This window comes from Pseudopodoces humilis, chromosome 3, assembly GCF_049639895.1.
Source record: "Pseudopodoces humilis isolate 2021_Gansu_Grassland_sample_001 chromosome 3, ASM4963989v1, whole genome shotgun sequence".
Lineage (NCBI taxonomy): Eukaryota > Metazoa > Chordata > Aves > Passeriformes > Paridae > Pseudopodoces > Pseudopodoces humilis.
In genome coordinates this window covers 103066511-103085397 of record NC_142202.1, presented here as the reverse complement: position 1 = coordinate 103085397, position 18887 = coordinate 103066511, and the positions used below count along the sequence as shown (strand labels likewise).

General features: G+C 39.8%; 1 protein-coding gene across 2 annotated transcripts in view; it reads right to left on the bottom strand.

Annotated features, from left to right (window-relative positions):
* Window positions 1-18887, bottom strand: part of VSNL1 (visinin like 1) — an 86554-nt gene that overhangs the window by 47686 nt on the left and 19981 nt on the right. The window lies entirely within an intron of this gene.

Here is an 18887-nt window from a genome sequence, read left to right as displayed (position 1 = left end):
ATGACAGATATATTTCAGTTACTTTTAAATCAGATGACAGACAGCACTTAATTTGTCCTGTAGAGAACTGCAAAGCAATGAATAATTTCTTTCCAGAGCCCAGCTTTACATTTCCATTTTTATCTCCAGTATAGCATCTGTGTCTAATGACTCCACCACACTGAATGCATTGATTTCTAGTTCGTATCACCACCCATTCCTGATTTTAATCTATTGCTTTTGGCGTCTTCCCCTATTTCAAAGCAGAAGTTTCTTTCTCTTCAGAAGGACATGCATTGCTCTCTTCCAACAAATCAATATATTTATATATTTTCCTTTATAGGAACATTCCTTGAGCAGGTGCAAAGTTAATTATTCCTCACAGTGTCTGTGTATGGTCAACACATCCCCTGGTGCCACAGTGCCAGCAGCACCAGGTCTGTTCCTAAAAGGAACCTCTCACTTTTGGCCATGGTCCTCCCTGGTCTAAACTTACTTCATGCTCTAAACTTACTTTGAGGCTCTGCCAAGCTCCTGTTCACACATTTTGATAAACTTAGCACAAATATGTGAGAGCATGAAGATGTCCAGAAATCAGCTATTTTGACTAAATGATGGGTTTGCAATTTACAGTATTTAGAGCAACTGCCCCAGCCTTATCTCTGAAGTCCCCATCTTCTCATGTATGACATTGACCTAGTTTGTCATATTCTGAATTTAAATCCTATGGAGATTAAAGTATATTAATGCAGTTATTGCTCTAGCTCCAACTCAGATGGCTTTGACAAGAAACAGTGACTTTTAAAAATTAGTTTTATTCTTTATGAGGCATATTTACTTCTGCTTTTTTTTTATTTTATTGACACTCTGTTAGCTTTTGCAGTCGTAAGGTGCTTTGCTTAGGACCCAGAAAACCCCTAAAGATACTCAGCAGTTATAGTAACTATCCTAGGTAGATTCAACAAGCTATTTTTTTCTCTCCTAATTTAGCCAGTTGTGTTTTTGCTTGACTCTTCACCTGGATTCATACCCCCATAAGTATTTAACTCAACAATATTTATGGATTAAAAAAAAAGCATCCTCAATGGGTAAAGATCAGATTGTTTTAACTGACCACTCTTCTGTTAGAGAAGCTTTTTTATCTTTAGCTTTTTTATCTATTAGCTTTACAGCCCTTGGCACTACAGAGAGGTGGAACAGAACTGTGAATCTCAGCCACATCTGCCAGAGGTACCTATGCTGTTTTCAGTGATGTGAGCATAATCCACTGTAGAACATCTACAGAGCATGGAGTGGATCTGCATGTGTGTAAGAATACGAGATATGTATGAATAAAGATATATATCCACACGTAACCTATCATCAGAGTCAGAGAAACAAGTCACCAGCTTTTTGTCTCTGTGATCCAGGTCCCTCATTTTGCCATTTGTCTGCCACATGTTGTCCACTAAGTGCCAATCACCTTTTCAGCCATTTCTGATGTACCTCACCACAGAATATCCTCTAGTAAAGGAAAACCACAGCTGGCATTTTGATAAACACTCTCAGAAACTATTTTTTCCACAGAACCAAAGCAGTATTTGAGAAAGGTATAATTTGTGACTGCTGGGTTCTGTACTCTTACTTGCTGCTCCAGCACAGCATGGTGTATGATCTGCTGGGCTCTGTTTGGGACAGTGAGCAAACTGACCAAGCTGGTCACAATGCCTTCCTGGAATTAGAAGCAGTCATTCTTTCTTCAAGTTTTAAAGCTCTTTTCCTACAGAATTGAATTGCAATCTGCAAGAAAGCTCAAGAGTCTCATATAATTATAAAATATCAACTCAGACTTCTGGGTCTGAGAGATCCATCTTATTTGGGAATAAAATCAAATACACAGATTATCTAGTTAATCATATCCTAACATCTTCTAGAGCTTTATTGAATCTCTTATTATTATTGAAAAAGTACAATCACCCATTAGCAATGAGTATGCTACTGCCAACACATTTAGTTTTCTAAAATTAAAACTATTTTTAATTAACTTACAATCACAGTTTCCCAAACATGCTTTTTCCTTGTAAAAATCTACAAATATGCCTTAGGAAGACAGGAGAGAACAGCTGCACAATCACTAAGATTTCAAGAGGAGGAAAGATCACTCTGCAAGTTTTTTTGTTTAGTAAATTTTATCATTTTCAACTATAAATTTGCTTCTAAGTGCTATATTTCCAACCATGCAATGTGAAAATCCAAGCACAGCTATTCATACTCAGTTGTATTTTCCGGCAAGAAATCATGAAAGAAAAAAAAAAGGGTTGATATGGGAGAGAGATTCATGACAACCACGGAACCCGGCAGGTGAGTGCCACACAGCATTGATATAATGTCAAGTCTGCTCCCTGTGAGATTACTCTGGCAGAAGAATGGTTATTTACACTAGCAAGGGCAACACAACCCAAACTGGAGATCAAGAAAAACACTAAAACTCTACTATTGTGCAAAAACTAGCAAGAGCAATGAAGGTTGAGTTTAAAAACATATCCCTTTTCTGAAACACTTAAAAAGGCTGTCAGCCATCCAGAGAAAATTGCTTTTCAGAAATAGTAGTCTACTCCAGCATTTCATTAAGTAACACCTTAATTGTTGCTTTTACAGGTCCATAGGAAAGTCAGATGTAAAAGATGGAATTTCATTTAACAGCCAAAGCTAAAAGCAGTCCAGGCTGTGCCAGCAGCAGGCAGGGACAATGTGAGGATGGATCTGCCTGCTCTTTGCCATGCTGGACCTGAGGAGGCCCATGCCAGACAGCTCCTCCAGCTTTAAGGCCTGGTTCTGCTTGTTTGATATAATTCCTGCAATGCTATCATGTGTCCCACACACACTCGTGTCGTTTCAAAAGCTCTCCACTCGATCATCATCCCAACCTCCTGGTCAATGGCAAGGCTTTTTACCTAGCATATTTCACAGCAAGTTCTGCACAGGTTTATCAGTTCTGCCTCTCCTGCTGTTTGGCTTGCCAGTAGTAAACTGTCAGTGTGAGCACAGTTTCACAAAACAAAATTTAAACTAAACACCTAAGATAAGTTTAATTTGAATAGCAAAACATGACTTACAGAATCTTGTTTGCTGTTTAATGATTTCAAAAGACCCCCCAAAGTGTTGTTTACACAGCTCCATTCCCAGCCTTCTTTCCTCTCCTTTCATTCCCCTTCGGCCTCCTTGGTATGTGCTCAGTGTTCAAAGGGACCAAGAGCAAACAAATGGAACTCTGGCTGTTCCTAAGGAAGAGTAAACTGAGTGCTGCCAAAGATCTCCTATTTGCATTGAAAAATTACCCAAATTCCACTGAGAAGATAGCACCAACAATGTTCAACAGTGTCCCTAAAACCCAGCCTTGTGTTGTTTTGCTTACTTTCCTTAGACATAGTTACATGAACCCATTCGCTTTCCAAACTGCACTAGAAAAGTGTTGCCAGCAGTCTGAGGGAGGTGATTCCTCCCCTCTGCTCAGCACTGCTGAGACACCTCTCACCATTCCCCAGGTCACTGTGTCCAGTGCTGGGTTCCATGCACCAGACAGACATGGACTTACTGGGGTCCAGCAAAGAGCCACAAAGGTGATGAGCACAGGTGACACAAAGAAAGTCTGAGAGGGCTGGAGCTGTTCAGCCTGTAGGAGAGAAGGCTCAGGGGGTCTTAATCAGTGTGGGTCTAAATACCCAATGAGGGAACAAAGACAGCAGAACCTGCCTCCTCTCAGGGGTGACCAGTGAGACAAGTGGCAATGGACACAAATTCAATTTCAGGAAATTCTGTCTTGATGTTAGAAAACATTTCCTTACTGAGCAGGTGATCCAACACTGAAACAGATTACCCAGAAAGGTCGTGGAGTTTCCATCCTTGAAGGTATTTTAAACCCAACTGGACACAACTCCGAGCAATCATCTGTAGTTGACCATACTTGAGCAGGGGCTTGAACTTGAGCATCTTTGTAAGCCCCCTCAAATCTTGGTGATTCTATCATTCTGTGAAACACAGAAATGTGTTTTACATTAAATGGTGCCGTCACTCGGCCTGGTTTTGATATTCACAGTAGCTGCCTAATTTCACTAAATTCCCACATGGGTAGCTGAGAGAAAAAGTGCTCCTCCAAGGCAGCCTTTGGAGAAGAGATACTGGTGAGTCAAGCCACCTCCCTCCCCTCCCCTCACTGATTCCAGGAGTGCAGAAAGATTCACCTCGTAACCCTGGGCACAAGCACCAAAGTGATTTAGGCTACCCCAACTTATTCCCATGTACTCTGGCTGCTTTGACACCTGCCCATGCTCACACACTCACTCTCCCAGTAATTCTGCAGGAGCTGAGGTAGCTGGTAGTCAACCAATACCTCTGCAGCCTCGTGAGGTCTGTGCATTAAATGAATTCCCTTGTATGGTGCATGTTTTTCTTGCTCTTCCCTGGCTTTGGGAAGTGGGAATGAATCGTGTGGACTATGCCAGAAGCAAATGACAACACTCACTTTGCCAGCTCAGCTGTGCTGGCAGGCACTCATTAGGCTGGAAGGAAAACTGTGGTTCATCCCCACCCCTCTGCCCACTCCCAGCCCACAAGCTCCCACAGGAACGTGCTGACTCCTGGGGATGACATGTGAAATCCAGGCATTGAGCAAGCAACAGTGGTGGGCGTCTCTGCAGTCTTTGACACAATGCAAATCTATAAACGGCACATCAGTGTATAGACTCCAACATACACACATATATAGGGGTAACAAAACCCCAAACAATTAATGCTGGGGAAAGCAGAGACCAATGTCTACAATCTACAATAGCAGAATAATATTCACATGATTTTTAAGCAGACTGTTTATCAAATTTCCAGCTTTGTGCTGATAACTATGACTCCTAACAACTCCCAGCATTGTTCCTTTCTCTTCAGGCTGTGTCAGATACTGCCTTTTGTCTACTAATGCCAGCATGAAGGATAGATAGAGAGGCTATCAAGCCACACAGATGCCTCATTCCTTCCAATGCATTTATTATTTCACAGAAGAAATTTGGAGCTAAAGTCTGTCTTTCACACACAAAACAAACAACAGCCTCATACCCAAAGCCCCAGTGAAATAAGTGTCCAAGGAACTATATGTTTGGAAAACAGGAAAAATTTTTTCATCCCCATGGACAGAGACTCTTTTCCTGGGGCTGTAATGACATGAAAAAGGGCACTGGTTTTCAGCTGAAAGAAGGTACATTTACCCTGGATATAAGGAAGAGATATTTTACAGTAAGGGTGGTGAGGCACTGGAACACGTTGTTCAGAGAAGTTGTGGATGTCCCACCCCTGAAAGTGCTCAAAGCCAGGTTGGATGGGGCTATAGGCAACCTGTTCTAGGGAAGGCTCCTTACCCATGGAAGGGGAGCTAGATGATCTGTAAGTTCCCTTCCATCCCAAATTGTTATACAATTATAATTTCCCTAACCTATTAGTGAAGCATCTCTTCACATCAGTTGTCAACACAATTTCTAAGTCAGACTGCATGAAACAGGGATGATGCTGAGCCCTGCCCTACACTTTGCATAGTAGAACCACTCAGGAAAGCTCTTTTTTTCTCCCAAGACATGCAAATGATGAAGATATGTTAGAGGAGGTTCTGGCACTGAGGCATGATACCAGCTCTTAAGATTTGGACATGATCTCAGTCCTACACTATAAACCTCCTGAAAAAGGGGTCAGTCAGCTTAGAAGGGACTTTCTCCTTTCACTGTCTCTCCTGTAAGCCAATCCTCCTCAATGGCCTTTACTTCATGATGTCATGGCATCTGCAGCTCTCCGAACTCCCACAAGACAAGAACTGCCTCACACAGCTCAGTTCCATCTTCCTGCTCTTTGCTCAGAACCCCAAATACAGAGCAGCTCCACAGCTGCACTTTGCCCACAAGAAAGAAGGACTGCAACAACCTGTAGGAGTGGAAGATGAAAGCAATCCACCTCCAGGTGTTTGCTGTCAGGACAGAAAAGGCAGGCAAGGAGCATCATGCCAGACACTGGCAGCAGTACCAGGGGCAGGAGATACCCAAAACAGTGACAGCCAAACGGGGCTGGGCAATGCCAAGCACAGTGGCCCCAGTCTAGCTGACCCCGCTAAGTGGGGCTGAGCACTACACAGTCTTCCCCCTTCATACAAAACTTAGGGCTCTATTTCAAGTTTTTAACCTGCCATGACCAAAAAATAAGAATTAACATGTAGGTGTGTATGAGGAATAACTTCTTTATTGTGCAGGTGACCAAGCACTGGAAGAGATTGCCCAGAGGCTGTGGAGTCTCCCTCACTGAAGATATTCAAGAACCATCTGGACACAATCCTGTGCCATGTGCTCTGGGATGAACCTGAGCAGGACTCAATGTCCCACTACAGTCCCTTCCAGCCTGACCCATTCTGTGATTCTGTGTTTGTGTAGCACCATACTGAAATTAGAAGCAGTTGTGATTTACTGCTGATAACATAAACTTCAAACTATGGATGAAAAAACAGGCTAGGTTCTGATTTATGTGGCACTACAGAAAAAAATTGGAATAAATCCAGTGATTTCAGATTACTTTACTGGCTTTACCAAATATCAGATTCAGGCCTGTAATCTCTCTCTGTAAAAGAAATGGAGGAAAATAGAGAGTAATGGCATTAAGGAATGCAATTATCCAACCAAATTGAATAATAAATGCAGAAAAGAGGTTTAAGCAAAAGAAGAGAGATATATTTTTAAATTTTATTTGAAATGAGATGGATATTCAATTAGATTCAAGCAATAAAAAAAGCATTTGAAAGGGTAAAACCTGTACAGGGGGGTGCTCTAACACAACAATGACTGATATGTAGGATTTTTCTCTCTGAGTAGAAAACTAACATTGAGCTTATTTCATTAAAAGTATGTATTTGTTTTCTGTTAATTCTGGAATAAAGCAAAAGGCTGTTCTTTACATTTGCAACATGAAAATGAAGGGCAATTCCAGACCCACAAGTAGCTCCACTGTTGATGCAGCCCTGTGAGTCACAGTAGGGCTCTAGCCAAAGCCCGATGCTGAAGCCAGCAGCTTGGGTAGAAGCAAACCTGCAGACATGGTCTGAGTGACATGGCAGGGTCTCATTTCTGCTCCCTTCTCTCATTTGGATTGGGAAATTGCTTACAAAAAGTGGTAGCTGGCTTTCCTCCTTTACAAGTGGACACAGATGATGGGACAAAGTGTAACTTAACTTGAGTTGTTCAATGAGACACAAGTGCTCAGAAGAGTTTCCAGGCTCTAACACTTATTTAGACTTGGAAGGACAGGGACAAAATTCTTCTTTTGCTTGCTCTTTCTCTCGGGCTCTTTTAGACACAGAGGAGTGCCCACATTTCTGGAGAAGGCTTAGGCTCTGAATGCTCACTTGTCTTTAAGAAAATTTTTGCTTCCCCCTTACCTCTGTTCTCTGGGCTTGATACATCATAGCTCAAACTTGTTTGTTTGTGGTTTATTTTCTTCAAAGCCCACTTCTTTTCCAATATTTCAATAAAATTTAGTGGTTTATATGTTCTACAGAATTTAGTGATTAATTTCTGATGAGAACAATCAGCTTGTTAATGCCGAGTGTCAGACACATACGTGAGTAAATCTGTTGCCATAGTTTCATTTTGCTATTGGTCCAGTGTCTATAGACAGTGGTGATCAGTAAGTAACAAGGAGGTGTGATTTGATGAGGAAGACTGATTTTTCAGCAATGGAATGAGTATTTTCCTCACTGGACCATTGTCCAGTAAATTTTGTCCTTGTAAATAATAACCTTAAAATGCCTGCAGGACATTTACCTTTCTCTGATAATTCATATGGTGAACACCATTGCAATCACCTAATTATCCATAATGCTCCAACATCAGAGCCTTGACTGCTGTGACAAATTTGTTTTGTACGTTATATGAAACATGAATTTTTGATTGCTTTTTATTCTAGAATATGGTTTCCAGTAGGTTTTTCCTCATGAGATGAGAAATCTGTAACCTCCTGGACATTACTACTTCAAGTGGCTACTGGAACAAATCACACAGCAGCATTACACAGAGATCATTTTCTGAGCCTTGCATTTCAAGCCTTTTATATAATTCAAGTGTTTTATACAATTTTAGATATGTCAGAGATCTATCCAATATCCAGTACTACACCTTTTCTGGGATAGTTGCTGTAAATGCCTCTTTTTAGGGGGAAGATTGAGAGGGCATGCCTGAACATTATAGCTTCCTTGAGTATCTTCAAGTGTTATGGAACCAGTCTACATCTAAACAACTATTTAGTTTTGTTATGCCAAACTGTATCATTTCTTCTGCCCGAGAAACTGATTTTTTTGTCAATTTGTAGAAACTAGTGTCAACTCTAGCATCAATTAAAATGCTGCTTTTCTTTGAGATAAAGATTATTGAAGGTTCATGTTTGGGGATAAGGTTTTTTAGACTTTAGCCACTGCCTTGACTTCATTTATATATGAACAATTTTTTTCCTTGGTTTTCATTTGTTTATAAATAAATATGCATTTATTCTGTCACAATGCTATAAAAAAGCAAGATCATGCTATAAAAAATAACGTGCTTTCTCTCCACTTAAATTACAGGATGTCTTATTTGATATCAGCTTGTTCTATTGTTTGAAACATAATTTTACTATTCTGTTTGATATGTACAAAGCCAAATTCCCTAAGTTGATATGCTTACCAAGAAGTACTTTTACTGTTCACCTCCTGTTGGAGTCTGGAATACAGAGTGTGTGCCCTTGTTTCTGATACTTAGTTATAAGATCCAGAAAAACACTGAATTTCATATAATATGAAATTCATGAGCATGTTTTCATGGTAATACATGAAAACAAATGTTAAAGTTAGATGGAAAAAGCTAAAAGAGTAAGTGTGTAGATTAGAAAATTTTTTTAAATCACTGGGTGAAAAAGTTTAGAGAACAGGAGACAAGATGGAGGATTTAGGGTGTTATCTCTTGTCCTTTCTTCTTTCTTCTTCATGTTCTTCTCCTAGAGGTTTTTGGGTAGTAGTAAGTGATTGGATAGAGAATGCCACAGTGCATCACAGAGGTGATGGGTCATTGGGTCATTAAGAAAAATAATATACGTGTCCATTGTTAATTGGGTAAAAATAGGTATAAAGATAAAAGAACTGCATATTTTGGGGCCATTTTGTGCATCAGACACGAAGTGTGCCACAAGGCCTTGTTTGTACCATCAGAAGAAAGAAATGTACCAGATTACAAAGATATAACCTTGTGTAGCCAGCCTAGAGAGACCTGTTAAGTTTTGTGATGACCTTTTAATAAACACGAGAAACAAGATTCTAACGAGCTCAGGAGTTTTCTTCGAATCATAAGAACTGAGATAAGCAGGGCTCCCCACGAGGGAGGATCCCAAAAGTATTCAGTCCAAAGGAGGCTGAGAAATCCAAGAATAAAAAGAAAAATACAGAAGAGATGCAGCAAAAACAAAGAAACAGAAAAAAGACTTTTTAAAGAAAAGTTACACCTCCCAGCCTCATTTTAATTTGAGCTTGAATCCATCAGGTGCCTTTTTAGGACTGCACCTCTGACTCATAAGTCATTGTCTTAATAGTACATATTTCAGTCTTCACTTATATCCATATTCCTCATCACAACTCTTAAAACAATAACTTTGCCTTCTGCAAAGGTGGCTTGATCAAATCTTTGCTGTTTAAAAAGTCAGTTGTCTTTGGTCCCTCTGCAGTCAATGGAGGGGGGCAGAAATTTCAATGATTCACCCCGTGCAGAGGGAGATGTCTGAAAGAGGCAGGATGAATATATGCATGTGTATTTTAAGATGGAATGAATCAGCAAGCGTCTCTTTCTTTCTGCCACTTGTAGAGGCAGCCCTGTAAACCTTCTTAGATCTGAAACTGGATTTCTAAATGCTTAAAGTGATGCAAGGAAGATCCCACCTCATAAAAAATCCATCCCATCTAACCTATGCTGTTCCTGATCTCACTAGGGAAGTGAGGCATACATTTGCCAAAGCCAGTTGTTATTCCTATGCATCACAACACTAATTCAGGTGTGATTAATGTCACTACAAGTGCAACATGTGGGTGAACCAAATGCAATCCTTCCCACAATGCTATTTACTTCCACCACAGCAGTGGAAAAACTCTCTTCTGCTCTTTTCCAGGCCCCCACAAACCAAAATAGTTTTAAATAGCTGAATGGCAGAGATCAAATTGTTCAGGATTGTTTCATTATACCCTTGTAATTTCTGCCTTTTTCCTCAATATAGCTCTTAACAAAGTAAAGTCCTGGCCTCTAAGAGAAATCTTTTTTATTATTATTAAATACAATATTCTTTCACAACGAATTTCACTCTTACCATCTAAATGCTATATTAATTTCTCCAACTCATCTCTAATATCCAGTTCCCTCTTTACCCAACAGAGTCCCTTTAGCAGCCATGTCCACTGGTGCAAGGCCCTCTCTCACTGCACTGGATTCTCAGGGAGAAGCAGGTACAGTGAACACCGTGTGGCCCTCCTCCAGTCTGCTGGGAATAACAGCAACCAAGACCACAGCTCAGACTGGTTTCTCTCTGTTCTCAACTCACACAGCAGTGAGAGGATCTCTTTTTCATCTAGTTCATGCTGTGATGATCCTGTGATGACAACTGATGACACACAGATGATGTGTGACTTGCAAAGGATGGAGTAAAACTCTGAGCAGTGGTATCAAAATCACGATCTATAAATAGCGTTGTGATAACTGAAATAAATGTAAGCTAACACATACAGGCACACTTCAAACCTTTGCTTCCATTCCATTTCTGCATGAAGAGGAGCACCCCAGATCCTGGTGTTAGCTGGCTTACTGCTGTGCATGAGCTGATTTCAACAGATCATTTTGACCGATGGGCTAAACGCTACATTACTAAAATCCACATGCCTGTGTTACAGCTGACGTTAACAGGAGTGGTTAGCAGGAAAGCAGATTACAGCTTTTTGTTTAACTAAAAACCTTTCAAAGTCAAAATAAAGTGTTTGCATCATTGTGGCCAGTGATCCACTGGCGCAATGCTCACCCCAAATTCATCATAAATGAATCGTCAGAACTATCCCTTGTGACTGCTTCAGATGGGGCCTGATTAAATGCAGAGGAAATATATTACTGAAAAGATGAATCATAATTCTGCAGAACGAAATCAATGGCTTTACACCTTTGAGTTGAACACTGAGGGTTGAACAAAAATGTTACTCATACAAATGAGTGAACAGATGAATCACGTACACAGCCTGGACAGGAAAAAGGTACCTAAAATTTAATCAGAAGTAGCCTTGACTATGACAGAAAGCAAGAGAAAACCTGAAAATGTTTTCCCCAAGGTAGAACTTTCAAATAAAAATTCTTTCTTTGCACTACTATGAAATGCAAGATTTTTTCATCACTTTTGATATTATGGTTTGGAATAAATGTAAAAATTTTACATAGAGTGGTTGGATGGCTCATTTGAAATAACATTTTAGTTCCTTCAGTCTAGCTCTAAGCTGGCAAGTTGGTAACAAGGATGAGATGCCCTAACAGGTACCACTGGTATGACTTAAGCCACTCCAGTTAACTCAGCTGATGTGACACAGGGTGTCCAACCTGGGTATCTCAGATGCCTCAGGTCCTTTCAGGTGGTGCTAGACACCTCTGCTTAAGCAGATGGGTCACCCAAATGAGACTGTGTCCTCCAGACTTAGACAGATAACTTAGAATCACAGAATCTTTACCCTGGAAAAAATGTCTAAGATCAATTCCAACCATTACCCCAGCACTGTGTTCACCACTAAAGCATATCCCCAAGTGACACATCCGTGTGCCTTTAGAACGCTTACAGGAACGCTGACACCACTGCTTCTCTGGGCAGCCTATTCCAATGTCTGACCACCCTTGGAGTGAAGAAATTTCTCTTCATATCGAATCTAAACTTCTTCAAATGCAACTTGAGGCCATTTCATCTCACCTTGTCACTTGTTACCTGAGCAAAGAGACCGACTCCCACCACCAACCTGAACCTGACAGTTAAATGCTGCAGTGCCCTGTTGATATAGCAGAGAAAAGTCATTGCAGAGAAATTGATTCATCAAGCTTATATCTAAAGGCTCTCCCTCTGGAGTCTATGAAAAATGCTGGCCTTCCCTTAACCCCCACTTATGCTAAGTAGGCAGCATCTGAAAGCTGGGAGGGAAATAAGGTGTTCCTGATGTCGCTGAACACAGTGGCACTCTGTGCAATGCTGTGTTAGACACCGAGCCCTGAGCCTCCTGCCCACTCCAGCAAGCACACACCCAACCAGCAAAGAGGGCCAGTGCAGCCAGCTGCTGTGTCAGCAGTGCCCAAAGCAGAGCTGCCAACTCACCTGCTCTTTGTGCCTGTGATACATCCACATCCTAGATCCATCCACAGAACCACAGAATGGTTCAGGTTGGAAAATCGAGTCCAACCATTAACCCAGCACTACCAACACCCCTCTGCTGTTTCACAGAATAATGCACAAGAGGTCCAAATCACAGTTGATCTCATTTTTTAACCTTGATATCCTTAACAGATATCAGAGCAAAAAGATCAAAGCTGGAAATGTGTGAAACTGAACTGGTCCCACCAGGACTGAATTTGGAAGTATTCAGTGACAACTGTTCTCCCTTCTCTAGGAGATTCCTCTCCCAGAGCTGCCAATTCAATTTTTGTCGTAAAGCACAAAATTGATTCCAATTTCATTATGGCTTCAATATAGACTGAGAACATGAGTTCTTTAGTGCAGACTCTATTACATTGGCAAGCCCAGCATCAAAAAGCAATAATGCATATAACTATTACCTGGTGTTTCCTCATTAATTAACATGTTAGTAATTAACATGTTAGTAGACTTTGAAATCACTCACAGATAATACAGATGAGCCTCACAAACCCTTCCTCCTGGAAAAATGTAAGTATTTTTACAGGTGACAGAGCTACTGGCAAGGTTATATATTGAGAGGAAAAAAGAATACACTCTGGCATTAATATTGATAGAAACTGCAAAATGAGCAAAAAGGACAAAGCAAAAGGAATGCTGGTTTGTCTCAGAGGAGACTCTGTGTCCCCAGCACAGGAACCTCATTATTATTTCATGACCTTAATGGCAAGCCCCTGAGCCTCGTGTATGTCCTTCATAACTAAAGACTAATTACAAATACAACCCAGTAAATCTCAGTTATGAAGCATTTGAAAGCTGTTAGCTGTTTTTTTCTAGTTTTGACTTAATTTATACAGTACAACAGTTCTGCGAGACAGCATGGTAAAACATACATTCCATGGGTCCCAAATATGAATCACAGCATATGGTCTTTCTATTAAAAGGTGTCAGAGGGAAACAGGGAGGAAGAGAGAGAAAGCCTCTACTGCTAAAGGACAGCACAATTTCATCATTTCATACGTTAAAAGTAATTGGAACAATTTCTTCCAACTGTTTTTCAATGAGATCTCTACTGGAATAAATTTTTATAAAAACTAGCAACTGCCACTGTGCTAATAAAACTGATAAATTGCTCAGCTGAAACATGGGGGTTTTTTTGGGTTTTTTTTGTGAAATAGTAAAAGGTATACAAAGAAAAAACAGAGAGAGATACAGTCTAAATTCCAATAGCATTTATCATGGCCAAGAATAATAAAATCTATACCAAAGAAAGAGGAGAAGACAGAAGAGACCAATACAACACACCACACATTTGTAGTACCACATCACCCATCTTCATCCAACTTCTGTGCCTTATCCTGCAAAGGACAACAAGTTTGTTGTGTTTTGGGCTTTTTTAGTTTGAAGAAACGCCTGCTTTTCACATCAGTTTCTAAAATGCTTGTTTTTCTAGGACACAGAGTTCAGGAGTTATATTTTTGGTGAAGACATAAAAAGGTAAGCAACATTTTTGATTTGGGTATATCAGTGCATGCAGAACTCCCTCAGCAAAGTACATGGAAAGCTGCTACAAAGGAACAGCTCCGGGACAGGCCACAGAAATACATTCAACAAAACAGAAAAAAAGCAATGGCAAGGCAGATAAAAATATGGAGGAAAACAAATAAACACTTAAATTATTATGAAATTCACAAAATCTATTGTCTGAATTCCTTCAGTTTAGCAAACATCAGGATAAAGCAATTGATGGAGGTTGCTAAGCACAGACAAGCTGACTCAGAAATCTTTCCAAAGGTCTCAAAATTGCAAATCTAAAATATCAGCCTACAGTTCCATTAAATTGTCTAAGAAAATATAATTTTGTTCTGATTCACTGTCCACCTTTGGTAGGCTATGAATCCTGGAAAGCATGACATATAACTCTAATTCTTAAGGGGCAGGATGTTTTTTCCTAACTTAGGGCTGTCTGTCGCTGAATTGTCCATGGGAATAGTTGAGGTCTGTGGAACCAAACTAAAAGGTGCTGGATAAAAAAGAAAAAGTAACCATAAAAAGACATTTTCATTTTCTAACAGAGCTGTATTTGCAGAGACAACCTCGAGGCTTCTGCCAAAGCCAATCAAGGAGGATCCCTCCAAACTGAGGGGGAATTGTTGGAGGTAACAGGCCAGGACCAAGAGCCTGGACAGTCCTCACATGGCTGTGCCTTTCACAGCAACTGCTCCCCCAGGTGTCAGGAGACAGCAGTGGGTGAAATATTTTTATTTCCATGCATGATACTAAGCAGGAGCTGCACTGGCAGCTACCCTGGATTATTTAGGTCTGTAGAATTTGGAAAGCTAGAAATATCAAACACTGCCTTCCTTGGCATTACCTCATGATTGCTTCACTCATCACTGGAGAATGTGGAGGCAAAAAGGTTTAATATAAAAATGGTTGTTGCTCTCTCTAATGATTCCAGAGGCTGGGAATGATATAATCTCTTTGGGGATGATATAATCTCTTTCATATTTATTATGCTTCTGCTATAAAGCACACAAATTTAACTGATTGTAAGAAGGAACAAAAATATCTTGAATGACAAACAGGAAAATATCCTGTCTTTATAATCAGACACCCTCTTCACCACCAAATTGCACCCACAGCTGTTTTAATTTCACTAATGCCCCACATCTTTAGTATAGGAAAGTAACATCTATGGTGGGATTTAAACCAGCTTGCTTTAATGCTCTCAAACTTTGGTGTCTGTACTAAACTAGTAATTTAGACCAATAGAGACACAGTTATCTCCAGGTAGAAATTCAGCAAGTTGATCTGAGACACTTCTCCTAGGATGGGATGAGTCATGCTTTGGAGGTGCTGTCCTCTCTCCATTGATTCTCCAGACTATCGTGTCTAATAATCACTGATTAAATTACCTTTCCTGAATTTGTCTGATCCCTTTTTGGCCACATTTATATCTTGGTCTCCACAACATCCTGTGGAAATCAGTTTTGTAATTTAATTAAACCTTATACAATAATTTCATTGGTGACCCTCTTTCTGGCCCTGTGAGAAAGAGTCACTATTTCTAATTCACCTGCTCCTCATCAGACATGAAATATCCAGAACCTGTCCAGCCTATGTGCCACATTTCTAAACAACTTTACTCCCTTCTTCTAAGCTTTTTACAGGTTTATTAATTCTTCATCATACAAGTGACTATAATTACAGATGGAATTCTCCACACGCTTATAAAATAGAATACATTTCTACTGTCATACTAGTTCCTAGATATTTTAGCTGCTATTTTATATGAAATATATATATATATTGGAATATATATATTTCCAATATATATATTGGAAATTTCAGAGATGGATCCTCATTGATTTCCATTTCCTCTCCCAATCTCTACTTGTTATAGTCATCAGTGTATTTTGTCTGACAGGCATTGCCTTCCTCTTATTAACAATAAATCCACCTGATATTTTATATTCCCGATATTCAGTATTTTATAATCATGCTGCAGCAATTTATTGTCAAATTTAAATCCAATGGTTATGAGTAACCTCAAATCATCCACAAAACTTCTCACTTTACTTGTCAGTTCCACAAGTCATTTATGAATACTTTTCATTTTTTCTCCCATTCTCCGTAAATTGCAAAAATTTGTGACAACTGTTTTTATGTCTACTACCTCTTACCATATTATGGGTATATAAGTACTACAAATAACTTGGAAAATTTAAAACTAGGCAAAAAATGCCTTAAACATATTGTTATTATTAACGGCTAAAAGCTATATAAAATATTTCATAGAGTCCTGTATTTTAACAGCCTAGAAAGAAGTGTTATGGTCATTTATGGCAGAAAAAGTATGATTTCACACCCAAATTTCTGGTTAATTTCCAATATTTGTCATTGAACAAGAATACAGTTTTTGGGTAGGCACCTGGTCGTGATTCAAAGTTTGAAAGCAACTGATAATCTCCCAGATCTGCAGCTGGATCAGGCCCTGCTTACGTTAAATGCTGTGCTGGTAGAGCTGTTAATTCTCTCTGGTGTGACGACACGGGAGAAAAGTTAAAATAAATTAAGGCTGCAGTTTAGGAATAAGATAAACAGTGGAATAAAATATAACAATAACAAAAAACAACAAAAAAAGAATCTCCAAATCCCCAGAATCCAGCATCAGAAAACAGAGTAAAATTAAAAACTATTGTGGCACTTTCCACGAATTTGGAACACCTACTAAATCAAATCAGAGGATGTAATATAAGAAAAGTTCCCTAACAGAAGGCAGAACTGTTTGAGCTGGTTATACTTGTAGCTGGGTTTGGATTTCTTTTTTTTAATTATTATTTTTATTTTTTTTTTCCTTTTCTCCCTGAACTACTCCCAAAAGACTCAGTATAAAAAGAACCTGTTGCAGAATGGCCTCTGGAAGTGAACAAGCCTCCAAATGATGGGCTACTGGTAGCAATATTTTTCGATCTCCAAGACAAAAGGGAGTACAGAAAAATGGTATTCAGAAAACCTGCATTTTCATGGTGAAAAGCAATCCCTTTATCTTTCCTGATTAGAGTAGCCCTGTTATTATGACCAAGCAAGAAGGGAGGGGAGCGAGTGTGTGTTAAGAAATAGATTCCAGAAAAAGGGATTAAAAATCTCTTTTCTTGCTTATAAGAATCTGTAATATTTTTTGTGGGAAATGTGCGTATCTTGGAAAGAAAAAATGTAGATTTCAACACAAGTGATATAAGACCAGGTTTACACAAACATATAAATGCTTCTGTGGGTGTGGACTACTGGCTAATGCAGGCAATGCCTAATTGCATTGGTTCATTTCTATTCAAGTGAATCAAGGTGATGCTCAGTACAAATGTATCAAGCATCCCTCAGGCAACTTGAGTGCTCTTCAGAAATCTCACCAGGTACCTAAATAGCTATGCAAATCTCATCTCAAGTATTTAGTTGCTGCATTCCCTGCTCAAAATGCAACTTAAACTCTGTCACCTTTACTTTCTAAGAATACAACACCAGCATACAAAGCAGGCCAGACACTGAACTTCTAAGGCTGTGAATCCATGCCTTGTCTCACGTGGTACCGCTTCTCAACATTCTGAAGGTCCCAGTTTCTCACACACTGCCACTGTGAACCTGTGAAAATTCAGGTTGGCATTTGATTCTTCATGAAAATAGCCAGGCCTGTGAATAATCCTGTATTATATCAGTGTTAGTCCTGTGTAACTGCGAGTTCTAAGCTGTGAGTGCACATTAACAGTGTGGTACAGCACGTGCCTGACGAGCTATAAGTTGCTGAGAAACAACACCACATATAGAGATGTACACATACAATAAATATAGGCTAAGCTGGTTTTATTATGCAGACGTGCTTAGCATTGAGAATGCCTGCACAGCATTACCATGGCTCTGCTGTGAGACAGACACTTAGGTAACAGCAAATCAACTGTAAATCTCAAGCCCATGTTGTCCCTCTTATTTTTCCTTGTCCAATCTTTACCCTGTACTTTTGGCTCCCTGGCTTGCCAAGCTGGTCCCACTAAATCAGCTCATCCTGACTCATTCTCCCTCTTTCCTTCCCTCCTTCATTCCTATCTGGTTCTTACTCCCTACCCAGTGCCAACTCTCATCACCCCTGCTGTTTTATCTGTACTTTGCCTTTTCCTTCTCTGACTTTTCATCAGCAAAAGCAGTGAGAAAAGTGATGAAAAGTGAGAAAAGCACACAAGATGGATGCACAAGGGTAAAAAAAACAGGTATGCTTGTTTAAGCTACAGTGGAATTCATCTGGGCAACATCTTGTTGACATTTAAACAGTCTTGGCATCTTCAGGCACAAAGATAACACAGCCAGTCCCAAAGAGCAGAGGGATGCAAGCCCAGGCTGCCAGCAGGACTGTCAGCATCATTCTGAGAGACTGAATGGGAGGCATGGAAACAGGATGCAGCATGTTTAAATGATGCTGAAAACTCTAAAATATTGGAGAGCACTTTATCTTAAAAAATAAATTGTAAAGCTAAGTGATTATGTTGTGTAAAGCCTAAGAAACCCAGGAGAGCCATGAAAGAAACACGGTGGTTTACAGGCAGGTGGAGGTGAGGTTCCCTCACACCTGGGCAAACAATCTCCAACTACCCTAAAGCACCACAGACTGGTCAGAGGAGAAAACACTGAAGAGGAGACCTGGGGTTTCTCAGTAGAGGCTCAAACTCTGTAGAGGCTGGTTTTGTTTGTTTTTCCCAGAACAAATGCAGAAGTGAACCTGACTGTTGTTGATGCCAGTCTGCCCCTGATCAAAGGATAAAATGAAAATGGAAAAGGCAATGAGGCCAGAGATGTCATGTCACTAGCATTTGTACTTTCTGTTTTACAAACTAATTATACTTCTCAAAAAAAAAAAAAACAAACGAAAAACAAACCCCAAAACAACTTTTTTTTTTTTTTGAACAGCTAGGAAAAACTTTTTA